This window comes from Adiantum capillus-veneris, chromosome 12 (assembly GCF_014529385.1).
Source record: "Adiantum capillus-veneris isolate H3 chromosome 12, ASM1452938v2, whole genome shotgun sequence".
Classification (NCBI taxonomy): domain Eukaryota; kingdom Viridiplantae; phylum Streptophyta; class Polypodiopsida; order Polypodiales; family Pteridaceae; genus Adiantum; species Adiantum capillus-veneris.
Window position 1 is genome coordinate 18,526,204 of NC_140942.1, and position 20,496 is coordinate 18,546,699.

The 20,496-nt window shown below is 44.4% G+C and overlaps 1 protein-coding gene and 1 pseudogene across 1 annotated transcript in view; both read left to right on the top strand.

Moving 5' to 3' along the window:
- Positions 1-20,496, top strand: part of LOC147445387 (putative protein phosphatase 2C 43) — an 80,059-nt gene that overhangs the window by 16,141 nt on the left and 43,422 nt on the right. The gene's annotated exons all lie outside the window — the stretch shown is intronic.
- Positions 7,231-16,485, top strand: LOC147445388 (uncharacterized; annotated as a pseudogene).

The following is a 20,496-nucleotide window of genomic DNA, read 5'->3' on the forward strand; positions in this document are numbered from 1 at the left end:
GCATATGTGTTTTATATACAAGTTGAGGTATAGACTCAAGACATTGAATATATCTCACATGTGGAATTTTAGGTAGGTGGGATAGCACATGTGGAAAGTTAGATAGGTTGAATAGTACGTATGGGAATTGAGGTAGGCGGGTGGAGAGAGTGTGGGAATTGAGGTAGGTGGGTGGAAAGAGTCCACCTTTATTAAGTTACTAGGTAACTTTTACATCCTCCTTTAAAGGTTGACTTCTCGTTGCAACACATTGAGATTGATGAGATCCCCCCTCAAAGAGAAATCAAACTCAAACCGCTATTTGTTTGGTGGCGAACATATACTTGGTGAGAAAATCTGGCTAATTTTTTACAAATGATATATACGTCAACTTGATAAAACTATTTGCAACCAATTCTTTCAAAAGATGACATCTTAATGTGTTTGAGCTTGGAGGAGGAGGGTGATTGTATAAGTTTGATAGTAGATTGGTTGTCAGAAAAGAGAGTGATTGGTTCAGTAGAGACATTGAAGGGTAGCTTTAATGATCTAATTGATTCAAAGATCCAAAAAGCTTTGCGGGAGGCAAGAGTAGCAACAACATATTCCGCTTCGGTAGAAGAGCTTGCATAGAAGATTGCCGTTTGGTTTGCCAGGAGATAGGACCACCAACCAAAGCGAACACATGTCTCCGAGTAGAAAAACATCTAGGGTCGTCGCCAGTCGAATTGACACCTACATATCTTGAAATAGAGACGGGGCTAGAGGGGTCGTAATAGTATATGAGAACTAGTGTTGTGTGGTGCATAGATAGCGAAGAGTGCGCTTGACAACTTGCTTGTGCACTTTGCAGGGCTTTGACATAGAGCGAGGTAGATTGTGACTAGTGTAGCAATGATCAAAGCGGGTGTAAGAGATAAGGTAGCGTATTTGTTTGCAGAATTTTAGAAAATGAAAGGATGGACAGTCACGGCAACTGTAATCATGAAATTCGGGAGCAAGCTTGTGCTTAACAGGCAAAGAGGTAAACTCAGGGGCTGAAGCAGACATACCATAGAAGAGGAGGAGTTCTTCAATGTATTTTGATTGGGATAATTGAATAAAGTTACCTTTTGGATCTCATACGACTTCAATGCCAAGAAAATAAGTCATCGGTCCTTTATCGGTCATTGGGAATTCGTGAGAGATGCAATCGATTGCTTGCAAAAGCGTGTACTCCGAAGAGGGATGCCATCTACAAAAAGGCCTTAGATAGCCATTCTGTAAGGTGCAACGGAATGAATGTTTGAACTTTGCTCAAGATGAGTGCTCCGAATTGTGCTCAAGGTTCCTTTTACTTACGGAAGGGAGAGCCTTCCGTTCCTTTAGTGAGAGAGAGCAATGGACACAAACAAAGTGAATGGACAGTGTGAATGGAAGTGCATGAGACTGAGAGATACAGAAGAGAATACAGCACCAGAGACGTTGTAAAACCCTTCTCCGAAGGTCCCACTTTCCATGGCGAGAGCGGTCTACTTATGATTGCGCAAATCTCTACAATGCTTCGACTTGTCGACGACGACGACGACGACGAGACGGGCTGAAAACTGAAAATGCTAAGGGCTGAAATCTACAAATCTTTATCTGCTGAATTCTGACTCTATGTCGGTGATGATGTCGATGGCGACGATGCAACGACGACGCGCTGAAAACGCAGATGCTGAAATCTGCGTTTTCCGGGCTGAAATTGTAAACCTTGTGGAAACTACCGTGCGGCGAGGAACTGCTGCGGGAAGGTGAGGTCTGCGAGGTCCGGGACTTGATCTGCGGTGTCCAAGGACTGAAAACTGAAAACGCAAATGCTTCTTCGTGTTCCGTCGCGATGAATTTGCAAAACGCCGGGGCTGATCTGCAAACCAAAAATGCTAGGGCTGAAAACTGTTCTACTGTCGTCGGATGTCCTGCAAATGCAAAATGCCGGGCTGATCTTCTCTTCTCCCGAGTTATGCTCTTTTCCATGGGCGCACCCCTTGGCGGCCTTGCGCTCACACCAAGGTTGCTTTTTCCCACCTCACGTCGATTGTCCGGCCGCTAAGTGCACGGTCAGCTCTCAATGAGTGAAAAGAGGTACAAGGGGAGGTTGGAAAAGCCCTTCTTTCTTGGGTTTCTTGTCACTCTTCAAAAACACGGTTAGGAATCGACTCGCCCAAGTGGTCTTGGGTTACGTGCGACCGCAACAAGCAAAAAAACAAAGTGGTTCTTGTGGTTCTTTCCTTGAGTGATACAGAACACTGCCAAAGCTTTGATACCAATGTAAGGTGCAACGGAAGTGAATGTTGAACTTTGCTCAAGATGAGTGCTCCGAACTGTGCTCAAGGGTTCCTTTTACGTACAGAAGGGAGAGCCTTCCGTTTATTTAGTGAGAGAGTGCAATAGACACAAACAAAGTGAATGGACACTGTGCGTGAAGGTACATGAGACTGAGAGATAGAGAGAGAAGAATACGACACGAGGAAGTTGTCAAACCTGCCTCCGAAGGCCCCACTCTCTATGGCGAGAGCGGTCTACTTATGATTGCACAAATCTCTACAATGCTTGGACTTGCCGACGATGTCGACGACGATGAGGATGACGACGAGACGGGTTGAAAACTGAAAACGCTAAGGGCTGAAATCTGCAAATCTTTATCTGCTGAATTCTGAATCTATGTCGGTGATGATGTCGATGGCGACAATGCAACAACGACGCGCTAAAAACGCAGATGCTGAAATCTGCGTCTTCCGGGCTGAAACTGTAAAACCTTGCGAAAACTGACCGCGCGGCGAGGAACTGCTACGAGAAGGTGAGATCTGCGAGGTTCGGGACTTGATCTGCGGTGTCTAAGGGCTGAAAACCCTAAACGCTGATGCTTCTTGGTGTTGCGTCGTGGTGAATCTGCAAAACGCTGGGGCTGATCTGCAAAAACGCTAGGGCTGAAAACTGTTCTGCTATCACCGGATGTCCTGCAAATGCAAAACTCTAGGCTGGTCTGCTGTGTCGTGATGACGCCAGGTTGATCTGCTGTGCACAAATCGCCAAGGCTGGTCTTGTAGATGAAAAACGCTAGGGCTGTCCTGCTGATGCAGAAAACGCTAGGCCTCTTAGGTTCTGTTGAGAAGTTGCCTGTTGAGCGAGTGCTCCTGCTGCCTCTTCTGCCAGAAAGTGCTAACTCTGGTTTGCTTATATATTAACTTAGCAAAATTGCCCTACCTACTTTCCAACAAAAGTCACTTAAAAATAATAAGTGAAAAATGTCAAAAATAGGAAAAATAGGCTAAATGCACTGAAAATTTCCCCTGAAGGATTCTGATAGGAATGTTGCTAGATCACTTCCTATTGTAGACCGACTTTACTTAACTGAACCTTGGTCATGCTGTAGCTTGTCCACGGACACATAGGGTTGGATGTGTCACGTGACACATTCCTTTAGAGGTCTGCCCCTAAGTTTACCCCTTTACCTGTTAAGCACAAGCTTGCTCCTGAATCTCATGATTACACTTGCATTGATGCATTGTATTGCCCATCCTTTTATTTCTTAAAATTCTACGGGCAATTATGCTACCTTATCTCTTGCACCCGCTTTGATCTTTTCTACACTGGCCACATCCTATCTCGCTCTATGTCAAAGCCCTGCAAAGTGCACAAGTAAGCTACAAAGCGCACTCCTCGCTACCTACGCACAACCCAACACTACGCCTTCACTTACTATTACGACCCCCCCAGCCCTATCTCTATTTTAGGATATGTTGATGCCAATTGGGTTGGCGACGACCCTAGATGTTTTTCTACGGGGGGATATGTGTTCACATTGGCTACGTAAGAAATAAAGGCTAAGTGCCTTATGGCCGGCCGGACGGGTGTGAACACCCTCTAGGTTACTTATTCTTTTAATGAAATAAAGAATAAGCCCATAAACACTTATCGTGGGCAGCATTTACGATCTCTCTCTCTCTCTCTCTCTCTGTGCTCATCTTCTTGCGCACGTTCCTCCTCTCTCTCCCTCCTGCTTCCATCGCCCCCTTCTCAAGCACCTTGAGCACCGGCTTCTACTCCAATAACTGGTATTAGAGCTTGGTTTCCCAGAAGAGTCCCTTTTTCGCGAGCACAGATGAGAATTTCCTTTTTGCTCGTTGCGCGTAGGGAATTCAGCTAATTTGCCTCAACTTTGTCGCGAAGGAGTCTCCTCACCGTGTAGAATAGACCTACCGTGACCGTTTTTGAGAAATTAGGGCTTCAAAAACTGGCACACAACAGTCAATTCTCACTAAAATTGACCGATTTCGGAGATATTTCGACATAATTTCAGCAGGACAAGTCTCACAGGTCATTCTTATAGGTATTTCCACGAGTACCGGACTGAAAATTCAGCAAAATAGGTGTTTACAGGTCTGATTTTTGCCCTGAAACAGTGAATTTCAGCAAGCAAGAGATGTATTACACCTTGTGGAAACCTTTGGTAAGGGTTTGACAGTGAATGTAAGCCGTTCTTCAGGGTGTTTTTGAGTGAAAATCGAGGGTGTTTTTGAGTGAAAATCGGTTGCTGTTTTTATGGTACAGCAAGCTGTTTTTAGCTTATTTGTGCATATTTGGGCGTGGTTAAGCCGTAAAATCAGGGTTTTAGCGTTTGCACTCACTTGCAATGGCTTCCGGTAGTGGAAGTGGCAATTTGCTGCACATCAAGAAGCTTGAAGGTGTGCATAACTATGCCATTTGGAAGAAGCAATTGCCAATGCTACAATGTGATGTCGCAAAAGAAACAGGCGAAGCCTATCAAGACAGAGGGTGAGAAGCTTGCATACATGACAAATGAGGAATGGGAAGAGGTGGATGAGTTGGCTCGCTCCACCATTATGCTTTTTGTGTCTGACAGTTTGCTTTTTCAATGTAGAGAAAAGGACATTGCATGGGGCATGTGGAAGAGGTTAGAGGATCTCTATGCGCAGCAGACTGCAGCTAGTAAAGTTTACTAGCTAAAGAACCTTATGGATCTCCGCATGAAGGAGGGTACGCAAATGTCAATACACCTCAATGAGTTCAACTCAATTTTCAGCCAGTTGACGAACTTGAAATTTGAGATTGAGGATGAATTCAAAGCTACTTTTCTGCTATGCACATTGCCTGAAAGCTGGGATACTTTCCAGACAGCTTTGAGTACTTTGTCTTATACGGATGTAGAGAGCTCTCTTCTTATGGAAGAGATGAACAGGAAGAATAATGCTTCGGTGACTACTTCTAATGCATTGCACTTGAGGGGCAGGTCCCAGCAGAGGGAGAAATTTGACCATAAGGGCAAAAGGCGTAGCAAGTCCTGTAGTAAAAAGGATGTGGAGTGTCATCATTGTGGCAAAAAGGGCCACTATAAACGGGAATGTTATGCGTGGAAGAAAGAGAAGAACAAGGGTGTTGACACAGATGCAAAGGACAAGGGAAATGCAAAGAAGAGCAATGTTTTGATTGAGGAAATAAACGTTGCAAGTAGCTGTGAGTGACAGCAGCAATGATGTACTCAATGCCTCTTCTTTTGATGCACATACCTTGGCAATGGGTTTAGTGAGGACATGCATACATGGATCCTTGACTCAGGTGTCTCTTTTCATGTGACGCCTCACAGGGATTGGTTTTCTTTGTACACAGGTGAGGTGCAGGGCACTGTCTATTTGGGGGATAATTATGCATGTAATATTGCTTGTATTGATAGCGTGCAGTTATCTTTTGCTGATGTTATGACTTTTGTTTTGCATAAAGTGTGTTATGTGTCACAACTCAAGAAGAGTTTGATCAATGCAAGGCAGCTGGATGATGTAGGCTATCACACCACTTTTGGTGATAGCAAATGGAAGATTTGTAAAGGGTCACGGATTGTAGCCAAGGGTTGCAAAGTGGACACCTTATATCCTTTACATGTATCCAGTGTACGTGACCATGTTGTCGCCGTAACCGAGCAGCCAAGTGTTTCTTTGTGGCATGGCCGGTTGGGACACATGAGTAAAAGAGGAATGGAAACTCTGTTTCGTTGTGGTTATTTGCCGTGTTTGAGGTATGCTGATTTTTCTCATTGTGAGCACTGTATTTATGATAAGCACACTCAAATACCGCACAAGAGATCTCTTTCTTTAAAGTCTGACAGGTTAGACTTAATCCATTCAGATGTATGTGAAATGCCCTAGTTGTCCTTAGGGGAAAGAAGTATTTTGTCTCGTTTATCGATGATGCTACACGTGAGGTGTGGGTGTACCCAATACGTGCTAAAAGTGATGTTTTGGATACTTTTAAGAAGTTTCTTGCGTTTGTTGAGAATCATATTGGCAAGAAGCTTAAGTCTTTGCGCTCAGATAATGGTGGAGAGTATGTATCAAAAGCATTTATTGACTTTTATGCTGCTAAAAGCATTAAAAGATGTTAGGGAATAAAGGCCTAAGTGCCTTGTACTTATTAACTTATAAGTTAAAAGACTTATAAGTGAGGGGACCCAAGTGTGAATGGCCCCCTAGTCACTTACTCATATACTCAAAGGTGAAGCCCAAAAGAAAAAAGCGTGACTTCTCCCAGATTTTGACGAACGTTCTCTCTCTCTCTCACGTTCTTTCTCTGCGTGTGCTTCTTCAGCGCCAATCTCCTCTTCTCCTTCACTCTCATCACATAGAGTAGCAAGTGGGCTCTCTCTCCTGCTCCCCCACACATGGTATCAGAGCTTTAGGGTTTCCAAGAGAGCCATTTTCGCAACATAGATCAGAATTCTGTTCTTGCTCGCTGCGGGAAGGATATTCAACCGTTTTCGATCAACTCTGTCGCGAAGGGATCCTCTCACCGTGTAGAATCGACCTCCGGTGACAGTTTTCCCAAAATTAGGGTTTCAAAAACTGGCGAACAGCAGCCTATTTCTGCTGAAATTGACCAATTTCGGGGTCAATTTGATGCAATTTCATTAGGGCAAGTCTCACAGGTCAATCTTACAGGTGTTTCCACCAACGAGGTTCTGAAAATTCAGCAAAACTGGTGTTTACAGGTCTGATTTTTGCCCTAAAACAGGGAATTTCAGCAAGCAAATGATGTATACACCTTGTGGAAACCTTTGGTAAGGGTTTGGCAGTGAATGCACGCCGTTTTGGGGTGATTTCGCGTGAAATTTGCTCGCTGTTTTTCTGTAACAGCAAGCTGTTTTTTGCCCGATTGCGCACATTTGGGCGTGTTTAGGTCGGCAAAACAGGGTTTCAGTGTTTGCAATCACTCAGAATGGCTTCTAGCAGTGAAAGTGGCAATTTGTTGCACATTCTCAAGCTTGAAGGTGCCCATAACTTTGCTATATGGAAGAAGCAATGTTATAATGTGATGTTGCAGAAGAAACAGGCGAAACCTATTAAGTTACAGGGTGTGAAACCGGTTGATATGGAGGTTGAAGAATGGGAAGAAGTGGACGAGTTGGCTCGCTCCACGATCATGCTTTCGGTGTCTGACAATTTACTCTTCAATGTAGAGAATGAGCAGACAGCATGGGGCATGTGGAAGCGTTTAGACGAGTTGTATGCACAGCAGAGTGCTGCAGTAAAGTGTATTGGCTTACGAAGCTTATGGATCTCCACATGAAGGAGGGAACGCACATGTCAGTGCACCTCAATGAATTCAATTTTATTTTCAGCCAACTGACAGAGCTGAAATTCATGATTGATGAGGAGTTCAAAGCTACTTTTCTGCTATGCACACTGCCCGAGAGTTGGGATGTATTCCGGACAGCTCTTAGTAACTCAAGTGCGTCACTTAAGTATGCAGATGTAGAGAGTTCTCTCTTGATGGAAGAGATGAACAGGAAGAACACCACAGGTGGGTCTTCTAATGCATTGCACTTGAGAGGCAGGTCTCAACAGAGGGAGAAATCTGACAGTAAGGACAGGGCACGCAGCAAATCTCGTAGGAAAGATGTCGTGTGTCATCATTGTGGAAAGAAAGGGCATTATAAACGGGAATGCTATGAGTGGAAGAAAGAGAAGAACAAGGGTGCTGAAACTGATGCAAAGGACAAGGGAAATGCCAAGAAGAGCACTGTGTTGATTGAGGAAATCAATGTTGCTAGTAGTTGTGACAGTGACAGCAGCACTTATGTACTCAATGCCTCTTCTGTGGATGCACATACCCTTGCTATGGGTTCTGATGTGGACATGCATACTTGGATTCTTGATTCAGGTGCCTCCTTTCATGTAACACCTCATAGGGATTGGTTTACACAGTACTCAGGTGAGGTGCAGGGCACTGTTTATTTGGGAGATAACTATGCATGTGACATTGCAGGTATTGGCAGTGTCCAGTTTTCCTTTGCTGATGGTATGACTTTTGTTTTGCACAAAGTGCGCCATGTACCACAACTCAAGAAGAGTTTGATTAGTACAGGGCAGCTAGATGATGCAGGCTATCACACCACTTTTGGTGATAGCAAGTGGAAAATTTGTAAAGGGGTTCGGATTGTAGCCAAGGGTTGTAAATCGGACACTTTGTATCCTTTGCATGTATCTAGTGTGCGTAACCATGTTGTCGCCGTAATCGAGCAGCCAAGTGTTTCTTTGTGGCATGGCCGGTTGGGACACATGAGTAAAAGAGGAATGGAAACCCTGTCTCGTTGTGGTTATTTGCCGTGTTTGAGGTATGCTGATTTTTCTCATTGTGAGCACTGTATTTATGGTAAGCACAGTCAAACACCGCACAAAAGGTCTCTTTCTTTGAAGTCTGACAGGTTAGGCTTAGTGCATTCCGATGTATGTGAAATGCCACAGTTGTCCTTAGGGGGAAAGAAATATTTTGTCTCGTTTATCGATGATGCTACATGTAAGGTGTGGGTGTTTCCAATACGTGCTAAAAGCGATGTTTTGGATACTTTCAAGAAGTTTCTTGCGTTTGTTGAGAATCAAACTGACAAGAAGCTTAGGTCTTTGCGCTCAGACAATGGGGGGGAGTATGTATCAAAAGCATTTATTGACTTTTGTGCTACTAAAGGTATTAAAAGAGAGCTCACGGCTCCTTTTAATCCCTCTCAGAATGGAGTTGCAGAGAGGTTGAACCGGACGATCCAAGAGAAAGTTCGGAGTATGCTGTCACATGCTGCATTACCTCATGGTTTTTGGGCAGAAGCTGTACAAACAGCTATTCACTTGATTAATCGCTCACCTAGCAAGGCTTTGGGTGGAAAGGTGCCTGAGGAGGTGTGGTCTGGCAAGCCACCCTCATATGCACATTTAAGAGTGTTTGGTTGTGAGGCCTATGTTCACATCCGGAGTGAACTGCGCACCAAACTAGAACCAAAGTCTCATAAATGCATTTTCCTAGGATATGGTGAGGATGGTGAAATGGGGTATAGATTATGGGATCCCGCATTACGGAAAATCATACGCAGCAATGATGTCATCTTCAATGAGAATTGCATGCACAAACAGCCCACAAAGGTCGAGGAAGTGCGCTGGGTTGTTTTTCGTGAAGATGTTACATATGGACAGCCAAGAAGGCCCAATGTTCAGCAGCCTTTACATGCTGAAAACGGTGCTGAAAATCAGCCATTAGCTGCTGAAAATCAGCCCCAACAAGTTGCCATTGATGCACCACAGGTAGGGGAATAGGTTGATGCTCCTAGACCGCCCGTTGTTGCGATGCAACCGGCTGAACAGCCTGTTGTTTTTGATGGTTTACAGGCTGAAAATCCACCTGTTATGGATCATTGGGTGCGTAGATCTACTCGGGTGACAAGGCCCCCCGATAGATATGAACCGTCTTTGGACTATGTCATGCTTACTGATTGTGGTGAGCCGTCTTGCTATAAAGAAGCTATGCAACGGGAAGACAGTAAGAAATGGTTCAAAGCAATGGTTTCGGAAATGCAGTCTTTGGAGAAAAACCATACATGGGACTTGGTTGATTTGCCTAAAGGGCATAAGGCTCTGCCATGTAAATGGGTTTACAAGACCAAGGTCACATCTGATGCTTCTTCTAAGTACAAGGCACGTTTGGTTGCTAAAGGGTACAAGCAAAAGCATGGTGTTGATTTTGATGAGATTTTTTCTCCTGTTGTAAAGCTTGCCACATTACGTCTTGTTTTAGGCCTGGTTGCTTCTGAAGATATGGAGTTAAAGCAAATGGATGTCAAAACAGCGTTTTTGCATTGCGATTTGCTTGAGATGATCTATATGATGCAACCAAAAGGTTTTGTGTCAAAGGGGCAAGAGAAGAAAGTATGTAGACTCTTGAAGAGCTTGTATGGTTTGAAACAGTCTCCCCGTGCATGGTATCACAAGTTTGATACATTCATGAGGTCTCAAGGATACAAAAGAAGTAATTCTGATCACTGTTTGTATATCAAAACGGCAAGTGATGGATCTCGTCTATTGCTGATTTTGTATGTTGATGACATGCTTATTGCGGGTAAAAATGTCACGGAGTTGGATGCATTACAGCAAAGCTTAAAGAATCGCTTTGACATGAAGGATCTTGGTGATGCTAATCATATTTTGGGCATGCGTATCTCTCGAGATAGACCTAACAGGCGTTTGTATCTATCTCAACGAGATTATGTTAATAAGGTGCTACATCGTTTTCATATGGATGGGGGAAAGGCACTTGGTACTCCGCTGCCTCCATATGTAAAACTGACTGCACATGACTGTCCAAACACAGATGATATGCGGGCTGAAATGGCCAAGATTCCTTATGCATCAGCCGTTGGCAGTTTGATGTATGCTATGGTTGCTACACGTCCGGACATTGCATTTGCGGTGGGAGTAGTAAGCAGGTACATGAGCAATCCTGGCAAAAAGCATTGGGAAGCAGTGAAGTGTATCTTGAGATACTTGAAAGGCACTAAAGACTTGTGCATTTGTTTTGGGAAGAGTGAGACATCTGTGCATGGTTTTACAGATGCAGATTTTGCTGGACATCCAGATTGCAGGAAGTCTACCTCTGGATATGTGTTTACATTCACAGGAGGTGCAGTTTCTTGGATTTCTAGACTGCAAAAATGTGTTGCTTTGTCTACCACTGAGGCTGAGTATGTGGCTGCCACTGAGGCATGCAAAGAAGCTTTGTGGCTCATGCGTTTGGTAGAAGAGCTTGGCATTAAGTCACCGGTTCCTGTGCTACACTGTGATAGTCAGAGTGCTATTATGCTTGCAAGGAATCCTGTTTTTCATGCCAAGACAAAGCACATAGAGGTGAAGTATCATTTTATCAGGAGTGTGCTTGATGACAAGAGCATTACACTTGTCAAGGTGCACACAGATGACAATCCTGCAGATCTTTTGACCAAGAGTCTTCCAGCAGAGCGGTTTGCATATTGCAGACAGATGATGGGTGTTGGATGAGTAAGTGCATGATCAGCTGATGTATCATAGTTAGTTGATTCTTTGATCTCCCAAGGTACATTGCCTTTAGGTGGGAGGTTGTTAGGGAATAAAGGCCTACGTGCCTTGTACTTATTAACTTATAAGTTAAAAGACTTATAAGTGAGGGGGCCCAAGTGTGAATGGCCCCCTAGTCACTTACTCATATACTCAAAGGTGAAGCCCAAAAGAAAAAAGCGTGACTTCTCCCAAATTTTGATGAACGTTCTCTCTCTCTCTCACGTTCTTTCTCTGCGTGTGCTTCTTCAGCGCCAATCTCCTCTTCTCCTTCACTCTCATCACATAGAGTAGCAAGTGGGCTCTCTCTCCTGCTCCCCCACAAAAGAGAGCTCACTGCTCCTTTTAATCCTTCCCAAAATGGAGTTGCAGAGAGGTTAAACGGGACTATCCAAGAGAAAGTTAAGTTCGGAGTATGCTGTCACATGCTGCATTACCTCATGGTTTTTGGGCAGAAGCTGTGCTAACAGCTATTCACTTGATTAATCGCTCACTGAGTAAGACTTTGGGTGGAAAGGTGCCTGAGGAGGTGTGGTCTGGCAACTCACCCTCATATGCACAATTACGAGTGTTTGGTTGCGAGGCCTATGTTCACATCCGGAGTGAACTGTGCACCAAACTTGAACCCAAGTCTAGTAAATGTATTTTCCTAGGATATGGTGAGGATGGTGAAATGGGGTATAGATTATGGGATCCCACATTGCGGAAAATCATACGCAACAATGATGTCATCTTCAATGAAAATTGCATGCATAAACAACCCATAAGAGTCGAGGAAGTGCGGCGGGTTGTTTTTCGTGAAGGTGTGACTTATGGACAGCCAAGAAGGCCCAATGTTCAGCAGCAAATGCATGCTGAAAATGGTGCTGAAAATCAGCCCAAAGAAGTTGCCATTGATGCACCACAGGTTGGGGAATAGGTTGATGGCTATAGGCAGCCCGTTGATGTGATGCAACCGGTTGAACAGCCTGCTGTTTTTGATGACTTACAGGCTGAAAATCCACCTGTCATGGACCATTGGGTGCGTAGATCTACTCAGGAGACTAGGGCTCTTGATAGATATGTTCCTTCCATGGACTATGTGATGCTTACTGACTGTGGGGAGCCGTCTTGTTATCAAGAGGCTATTAATAGCATGGACAGTGAGAAGTGGTACAAAGCAATGCTCTCTGAGATGGATTCCTTAGAGAAAAACCATACATAGGACTTGGTAGATTTGCGAGCAGGGGCAAAAGCATTGCCATATAAATGGGTCTACCAAAAGAAAGGCACTACAAATGCTTCTTCTAAATACAAGGCACGTTTGGTTACAAAAGGGTATAAGCAGAAGCATGGTGTTGATTTTGATGAGATTTTCTCTCCTTTAGTAAAGCTTACTACATTGCGGATAGATTCAGCCTTGGTTGCTACTCTGGGTATGGACTTAAGGCAAATGGATGTAAAAACAACGTTTTGACATGGTGTTTTGAGGTCATATATATGTTGCAACCTGAAGGTTTTGTGGTCAAGGGCAAGGAGAAGAAAGTATGTAGACTCCTTAAGAGCTTGTATGGATTGAAACAGTCTCCGCGTGCATGATATCACATATTTGATACTTTTATGAGATCTCAAGGGTACAAGAGAAGTAATGCAGATCACTGTTTATATACAAAAAGGGCAAGTGATGGAAGTCTTCTATTGCTTGCTTTGTATGTAGATGACATGCTTATTGGGGGTACAAATGTCAAAGGGCTTGATGCATTACAAAACAGCTTATGTGAGCATTTTGACATGAAGGATCTTGGTGATGCAAGTCATATTTTGGGCATGTGTATCTTTCGAGATAAGGAGAAGGGTCTTCTTTATTTATCTCAGAAAGAATACATTACCAAAGTATTGCAGCGTTTCAATATGGAGGGGCGAAAGGCACTTGGTACATCACTACCTCCATATGTGAAACTTAGTGCAGATGATTGCCCAAAATCGGATGACATGCCGGTTGGAATAGCCAAGATTCCCTATGCATCAACAATTGGCAGCTTAATGTATGCTATGGTCGCCACACGTCCAGACATTGCATTTACGGTGGGAGTGGTGAGTAGATACACGAGCAACCTTGGCAAAAAGCATTGGGAAGCAGTGAAAGGCATCTTGAGATATTTGAAGGGAGGACTTGTGCATTTGCTTTGGGAAGTTTCCTTTGAGTGTAGATGGCTTTACAGATGCAGACTTTGCTGGACACCCAGATTGCAGAAAGTCTACTTCAAGATATGTGTTTACTTGCACAGGTGGTGCAGTGTCTTGGATATCTTGACTGCAAAAGTGTGTTGCTTTATCCACCACTGAGGCTGAGTATGTAGCAGCTACTGAGGCCTGTAAGGAAGCTGTATGGCTTATGCGTTTGGTGGATGATCTTGGCATTAAGGCAAAGGTTCCCGTGTTGCATTGTGATAGTCAGAGTGTTATCATGTTGGCAAAGAACCCTGTCTTTCATGCCAAGACAAAGCACATTGAGGTGAAGTATCACTTTATCAGAAGTGTACTTAAGGATAAAGCTATTGAGCTTGTCAGAGTACACACGAATGACAATTTTGTAGACCTTTTGACAAAAGCCTTACCAACAGAGCGGTTTGCATATTGCCGTCAGTTGATGGGCATGGTGTGAGTAAGTCACAAAATCAGCTCTTGTATCATAGTTAGCTGATTTTTTATCTCCCCAAGGCACATTGCCTTTATGTGGGAGTTTGTAAGAAATAAAGGCTAAGTGCCTTATGGCCGGTTGGACGGGTGTGAACACCCACACCCTCTAGGTTATTTACTCACTTATTCTTTTAATGAAACAAAGAATAAGCCCATAAACACTTATCGTGTGCAGCACTTACGATTCTCTCTCTCTCTCTCTCTCTCTCTTTGCTCATCTTCCTGGGCACGTTCCTCCTCTCTCTCCCTGCTGCTTCCATCTCTCTCTCTCTCTCTCTCTCTCTCTCTCTCTCTCTCTCTCTCTCTCTCTCTCTCTCTCTCTCTGCTCATCTTCCTGGGCACGTTCCTCCTCTCTCTCCCTCTTGCTTCCATCGCCCCCTTCTTAAGCACCTTGAGCACCTACTTCTACTCCAACTGGCTGGTGGTCCTATCTTCTGGCAAACCAAACAACAATCTTTTATTGCAAGCTCTTCTACGAAATATGTTGCTGTTGCTCTTGCCTCCTGCGAGGCTCTTTGGGTCTCTGAATTAATCAAAGAATTGAAGCTACCCTTCATTGTCTCTATTGATCCAATCACTTTTTTCTGTGACAAGCAATCTGTAGCACGGATAGCGTGTCGTGCTCTCTAAAGTGGGTGCTCATTGGTGCAATGTACGTGACATCCCACTCAAAATAGTATGAAAACAAAGGAAACAATAGATAACAGCTGATCAACGCAGACACACAACAATAGACCAGAATATATGGACTCGACTATCTCAAAGAACTATAGACTCTGGCGTGGCAACACACTCAGCTCCAGCCCAAAACTCACGGGTACTATGGGGGTGTCGAGGCTCAATGTGCAGGGAGTAGACGACGACGCTGAACCATATATAAAGAAGATGATAATCTTGACCCAACAGCTACTACTTACATGTACCATCGTAAAGAGCCACCAACGGCTCATAAATGTCAGCCATCTAAGTCTATCTCCAAACTGAGTGGTGGTGGTGACCTGGCCACGATGTCCAATAGACCACCGTTCGTATCCCTGTCACGTGTCACTGCTCAGCCCAGAGAGTTCGTCCAGTGTGAACCAGACTAGACCAACTGTACTAACTGTGTGTCTTGTGAAAGTGACACTGTAGCTTGCTATAGGTTGCCCACCACAAGACCGCTCACCGTCTCGATGAGAGGAATACTGAAAAACTATGAAAGAAAACCACTAGGTACCGCATCCGTACATCTTTCGTGAAGAAGGCCAACCATGACCTTACATGCCTCAAAATTGGAGTTAAAAACACTGCACTGCTTGCAAATGCCTTAAGCCTTTGAATAGGCAGGAACCCAGTATGATTGCATAGTCCAAGAATCCCAATTGGCAAAATAGAATGAGGCTCCACAACAAAGAGATATGCTCGGTTTGTATTCAGCGCATCTTTATCCTCCATAACCATAGTGAGAGGAAAATGACCTGGTCCATGCTTGCAGATGAACCTCGCAACACTTTCTGCACAACACTCTTCTCAAAAGAGGGATAACCATAAGGTGGAGTAACACTACAAATAAGGTTAAGCTCCATCGTGATGACAGAACGAAAAGCATTAACAGCAACAGGATGGCAACAAGGTGAATGCTTGAAAGCCACAAGGAAACAGCCAAAAGGCTCTTCATCTTGCTCGTGTGTTGTGAAACACCAAAAGACTTGCTTCAGAACTCCAAAAGCTAGCAGCCCTTGCAGAGCAGAGTGTACTACATGAGGTGTACAAATGCTTTCTTTTTTCTGCATTTTTTTCTAGAGGGGAAGAGGTGGGTGGGGCTAGATAGGGGCGAGAGAGGGAGATTGGGTGGGTAGGGGCGAGGGGTGGGTAGGGGACACTAGGGGCGAGGGGGGAAAGGGTAGGGGCGAGGGAGAGAAAGGGTAGGGGCGAGGGCAAAGGGAGGGGGTGGGTAGGGGGGGGCGAGAGGTGAGTAGGGGGCGAGGGCTGGTGAGGGGGAACTAGGGGCGAGGTTAGGGAGGGAGAGAGGGGTAGTGAGAGGTGAGCCTTCTGATGGTACTCCAAGGGTCGTGGGTTCTAGTAGGTGAAGAGGTTGGAATGACATGGAGCAGAGAGATATTATGAGCATGAGCAGGGAATTTATCAAGCTTGAAATCAACATCTTTTTGGTTGTATCCCGTCTTAAGGAAGCTCTGTGAAGGGAGTTTGCTAGACACAGAGGAGAGCTTTGTTTAGGTGGGAGAAGCAGACACCGATGGGTTGATGTTGAAGGTTGTTTAACTTCTCTTTCTTTCCGCTTCTATGATTCTTCATAGGTTCACCAGATCCAAAGGCTACCACCAAGGGCACACAGGGAGTAGCTTCTGTGACCTTCAACCTTTGTGCTGGCTCAGGTGGCCTATTAGGTTTAGTTACTGTGGAAATATTGGAAGAGGGTTTACCTTCAGGCAAAGAGTGAATAGAGACTCCATAACAAAGCATAGATTTGGTAGCGTCCAACCACTCCAACAGATCCTCATCTTTTGACCCGTCAGGTGGAGTAGGCTGTTCCAATTCAAGGCTGGTTGCTAGGGACAAAGAACTATGTTGCATGATGGGATCCATGCCTCCTCCTAGGCGAATGGGTTGCATCGGGGAGCCAGGAGTATGTATCCACATGGCATCAAGGTGGAAAGGTACGGAGTGTACGATACATAGTCAGTATGTAAGGTACGTACTTCTGTACGGATCGGCCTTTAAGGTATGTGACCAGTACGTAACATTTGTAACAACAAAAAGAATAGCGACTTTAGCCTTTTTCAGCCTATACATACTAAGAACTACATAGAGTCTAGACATAGATACTACTTCAAACATCCACCATTAGATACTGCTTCAATATGGTTCCTAAAAACAATCTCAATGGCTGTGTAACGGACAACAACGTTTTCTTCATCAAGTAGCCATCCCGAATGGAATATCCCGCTACTACCTCCCCATTCTGTAATCGATTGATTACGTCTAAAATCTAGATACTAATGGCAAGATGTCCCTAAAAAAAAATAAAAAACAAAAAAAATTTGAAAAAAAACGTACACTACCTATCTATACGTACGGAATCGTACCGTACGGATGCAACCTTGCATGACATCATTTCACCAATCATGAAGTGCTTTAGTGTGTCGCAGCCATGGTCTACCGATGAGCAAGGGAAATCCGCCCTCCACCTGTGGAAGACGAATCACAACAAAATCCAAACTAAAAGTGAAATCTTGTATCCGCAGAGGCACCTTTTTCACTATGCCCATAGGGTATACTGTCCTCTGGTCGGCCAATGTTACTGTGAAGGGGGCAGGTTGAGTAGATTGCAGGCCTAAAGCTATCATAGTGAACTCAGGCATCATATTGATGCCAGATCCACCATCCACAACTACTCTTGAAAATTGTTGCCCCAAGACGGACTCGGTGAGACGAGGGCTTCTATAATCCGTGAGGAGAGCAGCGTGATGGGATATCATAAGGACTCGGATGGCTGCACTAGGAGGTGCCCGCCACTAGGACGTGCTCCGTGGTAAAGTGATTGAATAACTGTAAGGGTGTCACTTCGAAAACTCACATCTAGCCGCAGCTGTCATAGAGCGACACTTGTTGAAAAGTGTTCTTTAAGATTGTCTCTGTTGTAGGCTTTTCTTTTTCTTCCAGTGGCTTTTCTGGTAACTTGATCTGCTGTTGATCAGCCACTACTTCCAAGAAGGCTTCATCAATATTGGAGAGCAAAGATTTGGATTCTTGCTTGTCATTGAGTGAGGGCTTGGCGCCAGCTGAAGGCAGAGTATCCACTGTTGGGAGAATGTGTGGGGGAGTTGAACGTGTTGAAATACTAAGACCGAGTGCGGCTCTCTGGGCCCGGGTGAGGACGCCTGCTGGCTTCTCTACCAACTGCAACTTCTCTTGAGTGGTAACGACATGGGCAGAAGGGGGTGGTTGAGGAGTGGTGCTAACTGCTATCAAATTGAGCTTCGGAAAGGTAAACTCATTTTGGCTTTGACTTATGTTCGTAGCCGTGGATGCACGAAGTTTAGGGAAACCTTTACTGTAGTGATCCTTCGTTTCAGGGCAATGACGGCAGGGAGGGGACCCTTCGGGCAGAGGGAATTTGCTTTGGTAATGACTATATTCCCCGCATATGTAGCACAAAATGGGCCGATTCAATGGGCGAGTCGAAGGGCGAGGTGGTCCTTGCTCCTGTTGCATGGAGTTGGAGGTGGAGGCATAGAAGTTTTGAGGTGATGAGGGAGCATGGGTATGATAAAAGCTCTGAGACGGAAAAGTACTTCGCATACCTTGCATAGGAGGGGCTATCAGCAAAGGTGGCATATCGACATCACAGGACATCACTTGACATTCAACATTCATTCAGATCTTAGACCATGATTTATCGGCAATGTAGCTAGCAATCGCATCTAGATCCAGTCGGGACCTCATTGATGCTCGGGTTGACTAACTTCTATTGCAACCACGTCTATTTGAGATCATTTAGACCAAAATGCTGCAATCATTTCATCTATAAGTTCCTGCACTTAAAAACAAGTCAAGAATAAATCAGTTTCATATTTAGAAATTCCATTTCATAAAGTCATACAACAGAATACTGTCAGCTCTCAGTAGTCGTGAAGCTCAAAGAGACATCAGTGACTCTAGTATTCTAAAAATCAAGGCATCTGTTGACAAAGGAGCAGAGTAACTCCCCTCTTGTGCATCCCACTGCACCAGATCTGCGGCCAAGCTGAATTCTGTGTTCCATTTGGAGTAAACCATTTTAAACCAAAAGTTTCAAGGTAAAGGTTTACGCTCTGAGAAGTATTTGCTAGGTCCTCCTCCTCCATCCACTTTGCATCCAATGCAGGATAGTTCTTGAATTTAACCAAGAATCGCCTTCTTACTTTACCCTTATTCTTTGTGTCCTTATGTGCCAAAATTTGTTCAGGAACAAGGATCTCCTCGTTTTCCTCCACTTCGGGTTGCTCATCGGGCTCCTTATTATCAAGCACATTACCTTTGAAAGGTTTCAAGAGACTCACATGAAATGCATTGTGAATCCTCCAAGGTAAACCGCTCAATCTGCTCCTTGAACAAGATCTTCTTAAATGAAGAGACGGGTAGAAAACAGCTCCAGAATCTCTCGCAATAAGCGTCCAGTGTATCTTTCTTGGTCATCCGAAGATGGTTCCAAGCAGTTCGAATATCCCGTTCATACTCTCGAGTCAACCAAGAAGAAATAAAAAGCCTCTTGAATTTCTGCCATTTAATTGGCGTAGTCTTGCTTTATAGAAGCATACACCACTAAGTTCGAGCATTCCCTTTAAAGTAAGAGGCAGCTCTCCGAATCTTAGAGTGCTTTGAGGAACGTCCTCCTGCGAAAGCGATGTCAAACTGTTGTACAAAAGACAAAGCCTTGAAGCATCTCTATATCTTGAAAACGTGTCAAATTTAATTGATTGTCCACCTTCCTTAAACTCTCGGACTTTCTTGCTTTTGTCTTCGAGAAAGTCATATTGGTTGGCTTTGTAAAAATTCTTCTTCTTTGCATAAAAGTTGCTCTCATCAGAGTTTGAACTTTCTGTAGACCAGTCCTCTGTAAAACTGTCACTCACGGGGCGAGATTTAGACGTCTTTGCCTTTTTCTTGCCCTTTCCGAAGCGTTGCTTCTTGCTTCGCTTTTTGCCTTTTCGGTCTTCTTCGCTCGAATCAGATGAGCTAGAAGAACTGTTAGAAGAAGAAGAATTGGGTACTCCTTCAAATCGAACACGCTTCTTCTGTTTTCTTGCTTTTTCAAAAGTAGACTGACGACCCAAATAACCCGGGAAGTCAGTGCCTTTCTTCTGCTTTTTGCCGTGCTTTTTAGCTTTGTTTTTGCGCGTCAAAAAGCTGAGCAAGTCGTGCATCCTTCTTTGTATACTTATTGGGAATAAGAGGTTTCTTGAGAGCGGGTTTTGGGGGTTGTGGTGTGGTTTTTTGCCACTGCGTGTGCACCTCGTCCAAAGAGGTCTTGCTCATATATTTTACCATTTTCGGGTCCTTGGGGCAAAATTAAGCATCATCTTTGTTGCATCGCCGATCAATTGTCGGTGCTCCATCTCTTGACGCTCCGCCTGAGTAGGCTGAGGCGGGCCATACTCATCGCGTGAATCTTCGTTGTGATCCCTTCCCACATCTCCCGGATGCAGAGGCAGTCGACTTCTCCTTGCCTGAAGCCATAGATGCCGTGGAAAAAAAAAAATTGGGATCGGATTTCCCGTAGAAGAGAAATCGGCCGTGCTCTGATACCATTGTAACAGACTTGGACACTCCAAGCCAAGAATCTACCACGACAGCACCAAATAACAACTTCAAAACAATTCACAATTTATTCGACACTGGCCCGACGGAGTTTCGTGCCTAGAGATATTGGCCCCAAAGACTGGCGCCCCTTTTGGTATTTCTTTTTGTA